The sequence below is a fragment of the Triticum dicoccoides genome, chromosome 2B (assembly GCF_002162155.2).
Source record: "Triticum dicoccoides isolate Atlit2015 ecotype Zavitan chromosome 2B, WEW_v2.0, whole genome shotgun sequence".
Taxonomy (NCBI): Eukaryota; Viridiplantae; Streptophyta; class Magnoliopsida; order Poales; family Poaceae; genus Triticum; species Triticum dicoccoides.
The window spans coordinates 469,834,660-469,845,836 of NC_041383.1; positions in this window are offsets into that span (position 1 = coordinate 469,834,660).

Here is an 11,177-nt window from a genome sequence, read left to right on the forward strand (position 1 = left end):
AGCGAGAGAGTGGGATTGTATCGGAATGAACAAGGAGGTTTTGCTTTCCTGGCACTTTTGAAGATAGTATAGTTCTTCATCGGTGTCATCGAACTCATCGTCGGAACATCGTCTACTGAGAGGGGACAAATACCGACAAACAAGGGAGAACACAATCCATGCAATGCAACAATATGATGCATGAATGTGACATGGCAATATGCTGTGGTTTATGCTAATGCAACTAAAACCAGATTAAATGAAGTTGGTTTGAATCCAAGATTCAAATTCAAACTCCTTATGTGAAGGTTTAAATGCCATTTATATGATTTGTGCTAAACAGCAGCTATAAGTTGTTCTAACATGCATGAAAATGGTACAGATGGATAGATTGGATTTTTCTGATCATTTTTCATATATAATTTATTTCATTTGGAGTGACGGTTGATTTTATATGATTTTTAGAAGTTTTGGATATTTTTTTGAAATTAAATAAATCAAATAGATTTATTTAAAATCCAGAAAAGCATTACTGCGTCGGCCTCACGTCACTGTGACATCAGCGGTCAACGGGGCTGGTCCAGTGGGTCCCGCCTGTCAGTAGTTAGTTAAAGTAACTAAGTTTAGTTAGCGTTAAACTAATACTAACTTGGTTTAGTTAGTGGCCTGGGGCCCACACGTCAGTGACCCAGGGGGTCAAACTGGGTCCACCCGGGGTCAAGGTCAGTGGGGTCAAACTCGCCGGCGACTCGACGCCGGCGAGGCCCGAGATGGCGGCGCGGCTCGGAAGTCGCCCATGGGTGTCCAAAAGGGCGACGAAGAGGCTCTACGGGTGCAGCGCGATGAGGCGCGTCTAACGGAGCAAGCGGGAGCAGCTGGGGTGGACCGAGCTCGTCGGAAGCGAGCTCGCGGCGGCGGCCGGAGTTCGGCCAACGGCGGGTTAGGCGATGCAGGGCGCTAGGGGAGGCGTTGGTGTGTGCTACGTGCTCCTGGTGAGGTGTGGAGCATGGTGGTGTGCCCGGCTTTGAGCCACGGTGGCTCTGGCCATGACGGCGACGAGGCACGGCAGAGGCGAGCGCGGTCGAGCTCGGTGCAGTCACTGCGGTGCTCGAGAGCGAGAATTGGAAGGGGGAGGAGGAAGAGGAGCTCACGGGGAGTGCAGGGGGCGTCGAAGCGGGCTCGGGGAAGGCTCGAAGCAGACGACGTGGCCGTGGCGATCTCGGCGTCCAAGGGCGAAGAAGGCGAGGTAGCCGGTGATGCAGGGTGGCAGGCGTCGCGTGGCTCTGTGTAGACGACGAGGACGACGCTGCGGTTCTTCAGGGTGGGTCGGCGAGGCGAGGGGAGCACGGAGGCTGCGTCTACGGCGAGCGGCGGCGACGAGCTCCGCTCGGGCAGAGAGGGAGAGAGAGCAAAGGAGAGGATGGGGATGAGAGAGTGAGCGAGGGGGTTCCAGAGGGGTAGCGTGGCAACATTGGAGGTGTCCAGGCATCGGGGACGCAGGCAGGCAGGGTGGTGCGGCCACGCGCTCGTCCTCCTGGCAAGGAGGAAGATGACAGGGGAAGGGGCCAGGTGGGCTGGGCTGGCCAACTGGGCCGCCAGGCTGGACAGGTAAGCGGCCCAGGTAGTTTCCTCTCTCTCTTCGTTTTCTATTTTAATTACTGTTTTCTATTTTTCTATAAATGTTGGGCTTTATTAAAAATACTAAAACGTTTCCAAAATTCCTTAAAATAATTGTGGGCTCTGTTGGGTTTATTCCAAACAGCTCACACTTAAGTTTAGAATTAATTGAGCACTTAAAATAATATATATCATTTAAATGCCCAATTGCAAATACTGTATGATTTAATTCAAAAATCCAAAATGGCCTAGAAAAATGTGCACCATTTTTGAGAGAGGTTCTAGACCAATCCAAAAATAATGAACTTTTATGAAGAGCATTTTGGGTTCATTGAGAATATTTTTATTTGAACCTAGTTGATTTGATGTGGTGCTAGGGTTTGAGCAGTCCCCATTTCAACTTAAATAAAATTTAAACATGATGCACACATGAAGGGATAGCCTAGTGCATACCAGAACTAGGGATGTGACAACTCACCCCCACTAAACAAGGATCTCGTCCCGAGATTCAAGCATAGGGTAAGATGAAGGGGGAGCGCAAACTAGTATAATCTTCACAATCCAGGTTGCACTTCATAAGAACGTTGCTTCAGTCACCATCATTGTCTCGAAGTCTTGCTCTGAGAACTCCAGCCAACATGACAAGGAGAGAAGAAGGAGACTCTAGAAGGATCGATCTTATCGAAGATCGAACAACTCAGGATTAACTCATGGAATGAGACATAGCAACATCTCTCGAGCTGAGACACGAAGCACACATCTAGAGGGATGGAGTGGAACAGATGACGAGGGTTCACTAGGTAGACAACAATTCCACACTTAAGAAGGTGGTGAACGGTTGTCAACGTAGCGAGGAGTTGAGTTGCCATGATACCATAACGATGCACCTTAGGGAAGGTGACTCGTAGAAATATCCCCTTAGGTGATAAAAAGAATTACCTTTGATTTAGAGATCATGGAAACTCTTTATACTAGCCTAAGGCAATTCTCAAGCGATCGTGTGGAGAGGTTCGGTAGAATGGCATACCCGGATTAGAATGGATGATGTGGATTACCTTGTTGAAAACAACACAAGGGATGATTTTAGTAACTGGGGAGAAGCTCAACAGTAGAGAGTGAGTCCACTGTTTGAAAAGTTATAGCATAACCGAGGAAAACTGGGAGCGATCCTAGTTAGTGCCGGTGATAACACCTAGTGCTTATGTGTGCTCTCAAGAACTTGAGCATTTCCATGTTCATCAGGGTTTTACCAATATCTGTGTCAAGGATCCTGGCAACACAACTTACTACCCTGATGAATGTGATGGACGATGCAGATGCAAAGGAAGATAACACCTTCTCAGATTTCACCTTAGCGGGGCCAAGGGGACAAAATCTGGATGATCGACCGAGAAACATTTAGCACTCCGCTTCCAATGTTCTCCTTGATGTGCTAGCGTATCCCATTCATTGAAATGATTTGGTAACTAGAACATCAAGTAACAGGTCGGACTTCGGGAGCACAACTATCCATAAGGAACAACTAGGGAGGTAAATCCTATGAAATCCTCATGGGGAGGTGGCCAACTTCCTCAATCAAGATACTACAATAATAGATCTTCCGGTTGAGTGTGTTGTCCACGACATCCACTTAACCGGTTACAGAGAGACCATTATTATAGTTTTTGGGAAAAGTTCCAACCATCATATCTGCCTGAGATTCAGATCTGGTTGGTGTCATAATAATCCAGACTCATCGAGTCTAGGAAGAAATATGAAAGTTCACAACACAAATCGATGGGATGACGTTGCGAGATTCTCGGGAAATGAACTACGATAGCAAGCTCCAAAACATGAGCTGGTTCTCCTACACACATGTGAACACGTTGTCCCAGACAAAACATGATCACATGGTAGTCTTACAATAAAACACTACCGAGTTCCGGTGGGGAACCAACATCGAGGATATCGAAGTCCTTGTGCACTTATCGATGAACTTCTTATCCTCGAGCAAGTCAATCAGTGGCTTGGCATGCTAGGGACACATATAGAATGGAGGTAGCTAATCTCACAATCCAATGTATACTTCGCACATGCATGACTGACTTGGGATGATTCCAAAGGAAGCAAAAACAATCTTTCTCGGATCCACGGCGGCAACTTACACCAAGTGCACATGAATTAGAGAAAGTCACTTCTTTCATCCGAACATATACCTCATGAATGGAACACGGAGGTAATGTTTATAAAAGTTTCCAACACTAGATGGATGTTCAACATGATCATGGAGAAGGTAAAATGCTGCTGATGGGCTCAATAACAAGTCATCTGGATGACCATATAAATGGAATTCCATAATTATGTGAACAAGGACATAGCATTGGTCAGACCCAAAAGATGTAATGGTGTATGCTCGAGGGATAACCGCGAGTAAGACAACATTACGAACATCGTTGGTTCTGATTTGATTTGACGATAGCCCATACTCAAATCAAAGTTTTTATAAGACAATAGGTCTAACAACTGATCACAGGGACCAATCGATGAAGATATCATCTTTCTTCAACTAACACACCAACACCAGGATATCCGTTCGAAATGAACTAAGTTAGGTAAGCATTTATCTTCCAACTCTCCAAGTTATCGTTTAGCTTAACCAACTAGCTCAGGGGTATCCAACACGGATTCTTGGAGAAAGGGTGGTTTACAAGGAAACCAACATGATCACAAACTTAACATAGCGGTCAAGTGACGACCTGGTGATACTTCCGAGAGGATATTCAGAAAATCACGAACCACCGATATGTTATTAAGGTCGGGAAAAATCTTGCTTTCGAAGCAAGACAATATGATCAAAGGAGCGAGGGATTGGCATAATCCTGACTCATTGATCGAGGAGTGCACCCGGAAATAAGGACTAGGTAGCACGATCAACCTTAGGGCGATGATTCAAAATCAACACGCTAAGAATGAGGTTATTGTCCATTTAACTACCAAGCAACAGAGTTGCTAGGAGTATAGATTTCACACATCATAGTTCATCTGTCGACATTCCGGTTGCAACAACACGGGAGCCGAGAAATGACTAATGAGGGCGAGAAGTATCACTGTATCAAGAGTTCATAGGATGGTGTGCAATTCCCATGATAATCTTAATATAAAGATGGTAATACTGCAAGGTAGAGTAGAACAAAGGCTGGATTAGCAATTTGATCTGCAGAGCACAACTACTTTGACCCAATCCTGGATATGGATGAGGTTCTGGAGTTTGTTTCTCCTAGTCATTCCGGAATAGAATGGATTGACGGACCACAAGAATAATAGGCATTGATAACACGAATGCACAACTAGTCCTGCCTATCAATTGATAGACGAGGGCCAGAAAACAACTAAAGAGGGACAACTCAAAAGAACATCTGTTTTCTGAGTTGTGGATGTATAGATTAGTATGTCGACCAAAGCTCAACATTTCTTCCGGATAATCCATGCAGAAAGGTAGGACTGGCAGATTCACAATGCAGAATGGGGGACTCATCAAGAGCACTCTTATTGTGATCTTTTGGTTCAAGAACTTCTGCCATAAGCAGTTCATGGTATTTGGAAGAAGGATATACCATAGACCTCGAGGACTATCGCAAAGGTTACTAATATCCTAAAGGAACTAGAAAACAATATCAACATGAATTAAGTAGGGTGAATCTCGGGTTCCAAAACCCAGGAATAGAATACCTACTACTAAATGGCATCACAGGATGCTTTCGAGAATGATGGCCAGAATGATCACACTAGGAACACAAAACATTGCTGGATTACTAGGTGATCCTCTAAGACACCTAGGGTCATAATAGTAACTCCAACATAAATGTCGAGGCAATAGGGTACCTCATTTCACCGTCTAGTGTGGTTAACCTGGCCAGAGAGGACATCGGGAACGAGAAGAAGTAATTTGCAAATGCATCAGAATATTGTAGAAACCTGGGATGACTTGGATAGCATAACGGCTGTAAATGCTCAAAAGATTTGAGACATCCTACAAAATGGTGGCATAACCACTCGATCATCATAATATCAAGGTTCTGAGATCAACTATGAATACAGAGAGATAGTAGAAACTGGACCGAGGCTTAATCTATCAATCCTATAAGTCTACATATTAGTAACACGTGATCCTAATAGAAAGAAGATAAAGCCTAGTTCCTTAACCCCGTAGGAAAGATAAGATGACTCAGATTAGAAGGCATAAGGTATAAGGAGTAAAAAGAGCTTTACGTTCCATCCCACAATCAATTCCCTTATATAACTAAAGAACTTCTAGACTCAACTTCGATCAGTTTGGCTTGGTAATCCTACAGGCAGTCAAGCTCTGATACCAAAACTGTCAGGACCCCGACTCAATGTCACACCGATCTAGCATGTAACACCTCATATCACTTTGCGGCCTCACGCACGGTATTCCCACGGGTGTCGCCTTACCAGGCTCGGGACCGTTTGCGCCTTTTGGCTCACGTATATGACAGTGTCGCTAGCATCCATATGACAAAGAACCCGGGCTGACATGACCAGTCGTGAAGCCAAAGTGGTGCTAACTTACAGGGACAGGCATACATGACCCAACAACGAACGTGTCGGTCAACAGCGAGTGAATCCGGGCTGTAGCAGCTGGGCTAGCAGGACTCCAGAGAATCTGGGCTGTAGCAGGCTAACAGGACTCCGGTAGACACCGCGTGACATTTCCCCGAAGGGACAGACACAAGAACGAAGAAGGACACATGCCGGCTAGCCTAAGTGTTCCACAGCAGTAGCAAGCTACCATGGCTCAGTGGAAGCACTAGGAGACATTTCCTGGTTAGAGAGGCTACCAAGGATAAACAACTAGGTTGTCAGATCCCACACATACCAAGCATTTCAATAACATACACACAATATGCTCGATATGTGAAAATACAACATGGCATCACAACATGACTCTACGACTCAAGTATTTTATTCAATAGGCTTCGAGAAGCGAGATATTACAAGCATGGGTCTCATGACCCAACATTTAGAGCATACAAGTCAAAGCACATGCGGAAGCTTAACATGTCTGAGTATAGACATCTACAAATGAAAAAGGCTAAGAAGCCTGACTATCTACCAGATCCTGCCGAGGGCACAAGATCGTAGCTGAGGTAACAAGCTAAACATCGAAGTCCACGTGAAACTACTAGCGAGACTGAAGTCTCTCTGCAAAAACATAAATTAAGCAACGTGAGTACAAATGTACCCAGCAAGACTTACATCAGAACTAACTACATATGCATCAGTATCAACAAAGGGGTGGTGGAGTTTAACTACACCAAGCCAGCTTTGACTCGGTGGATATCCTGAACTACGACTGCAAGTAACTCTTTTGAGGTGGTGCACATGAGTCCACATATTCACCATATCAATACACCACTATGGATCCACTCCCGTCTCCCTACGAGAATGCCATCCATAGCACTCGCACTTATCTTGCGTATTTTAGAGTATCCACTTTCACCTGTCTATGAACTGTACAGGCAACCCAGAAGTCCTTTACCGCGGACATGGCTATTCAAATAGATCATATTAACCCTGCAGGGGTGTACTTCTTCACACACGCTCTCGCCACTTACCACCATGTACACGTCGTGTATCTCGGCAACCTTCAAGCGGAAGCCTAGCGAGGGTGTCGGCCACGACCTGACTAACCACACAAGTCTCTCGTCCAGGTTTATCGCCTATTCGGGTTCCATCTGCAAGAAGATCCGGCCGAGGTGTCGCTCCCGGCCCCAAACAATGTGTGCAGGGTTTCTAAGCCCACCTCGACGGGTGGATCTACGCTTGGTACACCGTGCCACGATGCCTAGTCTGTCCGAAGCCCACCTGTACCGGGTGCCACTTGGTAGACTGCTAACACAACCTACAAACACCAGAAACTAGTTGCAACTCCTGGACAGAGATCCTGTTGATTAATAAGTCCAGAGGGGTCGAGTTACCGGAACCCAATGTGTGGTAGTAACTGTTCATGGATCACAAACACAGAACTCAGTTCCTAAGGACGGCTTCAATGATACAACCCAACATGTACTCCTACATGGCCTCTCACCGCTACCTTTACCAAATCGTGTTCACACACTTAGCTCACACACAGTAGGACATGTTCACACACCTCCAATTCATCCCCGATGAATCAGACCTGACTCAAGTCTAAGCAGTAGCAGGCATGAAAAACAAGCATGAATTAGTAGGCACATCAGGGCTCAAACAACTCCTACTCATGCTAGTGGGCTTCATCTATTTACTGTGGCAATGCCAGTTCATGCAGAGGAAAAGGGGTTCAACTACCGCAGCATGTAACAGTTGAATCGGTGTTGTCCTAATGCAGTAAAAGAGAGCAGGAGCGAGAGAGTGGGATTGTATCGGAATGAACAAGGAGGTTTTGCTTGCCTGGCACTTCTGAAAATGGTATAGTTCTTCATCGGTGTCATCGAACTCATTGTCGGAACGTCGTCTACTGAGAGGGGACAAATACCGGCAAACAAGGGAGAACACAATCAATGCAATGCAACAATATGATGCATGAATGTGACATGGCAATATGTTGTGGTTTGTGCTAATGCAACTAAAACCAGATTAAATGAATTTGGTTTGAATCCAAGATTCAAATTCAAACTCCATATGTGAAGGTTTAAATGCCATTTATATGATTTGTTCTAAACAGCAGCTATAAGTTGTTCTAACATGCATGAAAATGGTACAGATGGATAGATTGGATTTTTCTGATCATTTTTCACATATAATTTATTTCATTTGGAGTTACGGTTGATTTTATATGATTTTTAGAAGTTTTGGATATTTTCTGAAATTAAATAAATCAAATAGATTTATTTAAAATCTAGAAAAGCATTACTACGACAGCCTGACGTCACTGTGACATCAGCGGTCAACGGGGCCGGTTCAGTCAAACTGACCAGTGGGTCCCGCCTGTCAGTAGTTAGTTAAAGTAACTAAGTTTAGTTAGCGTTAAACTAATACTAACTTGGTTTAGTTAGTGGCCTGGGGCCCACACGTCAGTGACCCAGGGGGTCAAACTGGGTCCACCAGGGGTCAAAGGTCAGCGGGGTCAAACTCGCTGGCGACTCGACACCGGCGGGCCCGAGATGGCGGCGCAGCTCAGAAGTCGCCCACGGGTGTCCAAAAGGGCGGCAAAGAGGCTCTACGGGTGCAGCGCGACGAGGCGCATCTAACGGAGCAAGCGGGAGCAGCTGGGGTGGACCGAGCTCGTTGGAAGCGAGATCGCGGCGGCAGCTGGAGTTCGGCCAACGGCGGGTTAGGCGATGCGGGGCTCCAGGGGAGGCATTGGTGTGTGCTACGTGCTCCTGGTGAGGTGTGGAGCACGATGGTGTGCCCGGCTTTGAGCCTCGGTGGTTCTGGCCACAACGACGACGAGGCACGGCGGCGGTGACCGCGGTCGAGCTCGGTGCAGTTGCTGCGGTGTTCGAGAGCGAGAACGGGAAGGGGGAGGAGGAAGAGGAGATCACGGGGAGTGCAGGGGGCGTCGAAGCAGGCTCAGGGAAGGCTCGGAGCAGGCGGCGCGGCCGTGGCGATCTCGGTGTCCGAGGGGGAAGAAGGCAAGGTAGCCGGCGATGCAGGGCGGCAGGCGTGCGTGGCTCTGCGTAGACGACGAGGACGACGCTGTGGTTCTTCAGGCCGGGTCGGCGAGGCGAGGGGAGCATGGAGGCTGCGTCTACGGTGAGTGGCGGCGACGAGCTCCGCTCGGGAAGAGTGGGAGAGAGAGCAGAGGAGAGGATGGGGACGAGAGAGTGAGCGAGGGGGTTCCAGAGGGGTAGCGTGGAAATGTTGGAGGTGTCCAGGCGTCGGGGACGCAGGCAGGCAGGGTGGAGGTGGTCGGGGCGCGTGCCGGAGCGCTGCGGCCACGCGCTCGTCCTCCTGGCAAGGAGGAAGACGACAGGGGAAGGGGCCAGGTGGGCTGGGCTGACCACACTGGGCCGCCAGGCTGGACAGGTAAACGGCCCAGGTAGTTTCCTCTCTCTCTCTCTCTCTCCGTTTTCTATTTTAATTACTGTTTTCTATTTTTCTATAAATGTTGGGCTTTATTAAAAATACTAATACGTTTCCAAAAATCCTTAAAATAATTGTGGGCTCTGTTGGGTTTATTCCAAATAGCTCACACTTAAGTTTAGAATTAATTGAGCACTTAAAATAATATATATCATTTAAATGCCCAATTGCAAATATTGTATGATTTAATTCAAAAATCCAGAATGGCCTAGAAAAATGTGCACCATTTTTGGGAGAGGTTCTAGACCAATCCAAAAATAATGAACTTTTATGAACAACATTTTGGGTTCATTGAGAATATTTTTATTTGAACCTAGTTGATTTGATGTGGTGCTAGGGTTTGAGCAATCCCCATTTCAACTTAAATAAAATTTAAACATGATGCACACATGAAGGGCTAGCCTAGTGCATACCAGAACTAGGGATGTGACACGAACACCGGCCTCACCTCTGTGGAGACCTGTAACCCCGGACCCCCGGACTCGTATCCGGTCGTCGGTTCCGGTCTGCTCACCCTCGAGCGAGTCGAGCCAGGTTGGGCTCCGGTAATGGAGTTTACTGCCGCGGACATCTTTCAGCACTCGCCTTTTATTCAAATTGTCATGTCCTTCATCTCCTATCCCATATATCAGTCCCTACTTATTCTTGGGAAGGATATACTCCTATTACTTGTGTTTAACCAAATTTTCCTTTCCATTTGTTTGTTTAGACTGATAATCACCCTTTCCTTTCCGTTGGTTTGTTTAACCTTCTTGAGGTCTACATATAATCTAAACATCAATAATTCTCTGCTTATGTAAACATCTTGGTGTACAACTCTGTCGGTAAGACATTGTTACTATTGTTAATAACATTTCGGTAACCACCTATGGACAAGAACCTTGCCTATTGGTCCGCCTCGTTGAACGAGCAAGAGAATGGTTCTCTTTGTCCCTCGCCCCTTGTACCAACGTTGTTACCAACATAACTGACAGGCTATTCTCTGACCTATCTTGCTATCATGACCGTGCAAGATGTCACTGCCCTTCCTACTTTTAACCCACATGGTGGGCCCATAACCCATAGTTCCACAGGATCGAAACCTGACTCTCCTGTACACCCCCTGTTTCCATAATTATTCATCGTGCGTGGCCTCATATGTAATTCACGAGCCACCTTCCGATGAGATCATCAATTCTAGTATCAGACACAATATCTGTTTTCATTACTATGAACCCCTTTTTCACGCCCTGTTTCAGGCACCAAACGATTGCCTGCTTGCTCAAAACTTTCCATGATACCTCCTTACTTTACTCTCGATATTTCCTTAAGTTTCAATTCAAGAGTTACTTTCCGCTACCTTCCCTGATGTTATCGACCAGATAGTCAACCTTGCAGAGGTCCGTTCTCCCAGAATACCCATCCTTTATTCTTTCGTAAGTACGATGGAGTTCCCGAAGGAAGAATGACAACTTTGTCACGATGCCCTGAAGTAGAGAACTAAAGACATCAACAAAAGGATCCACTACTTCAGGAAG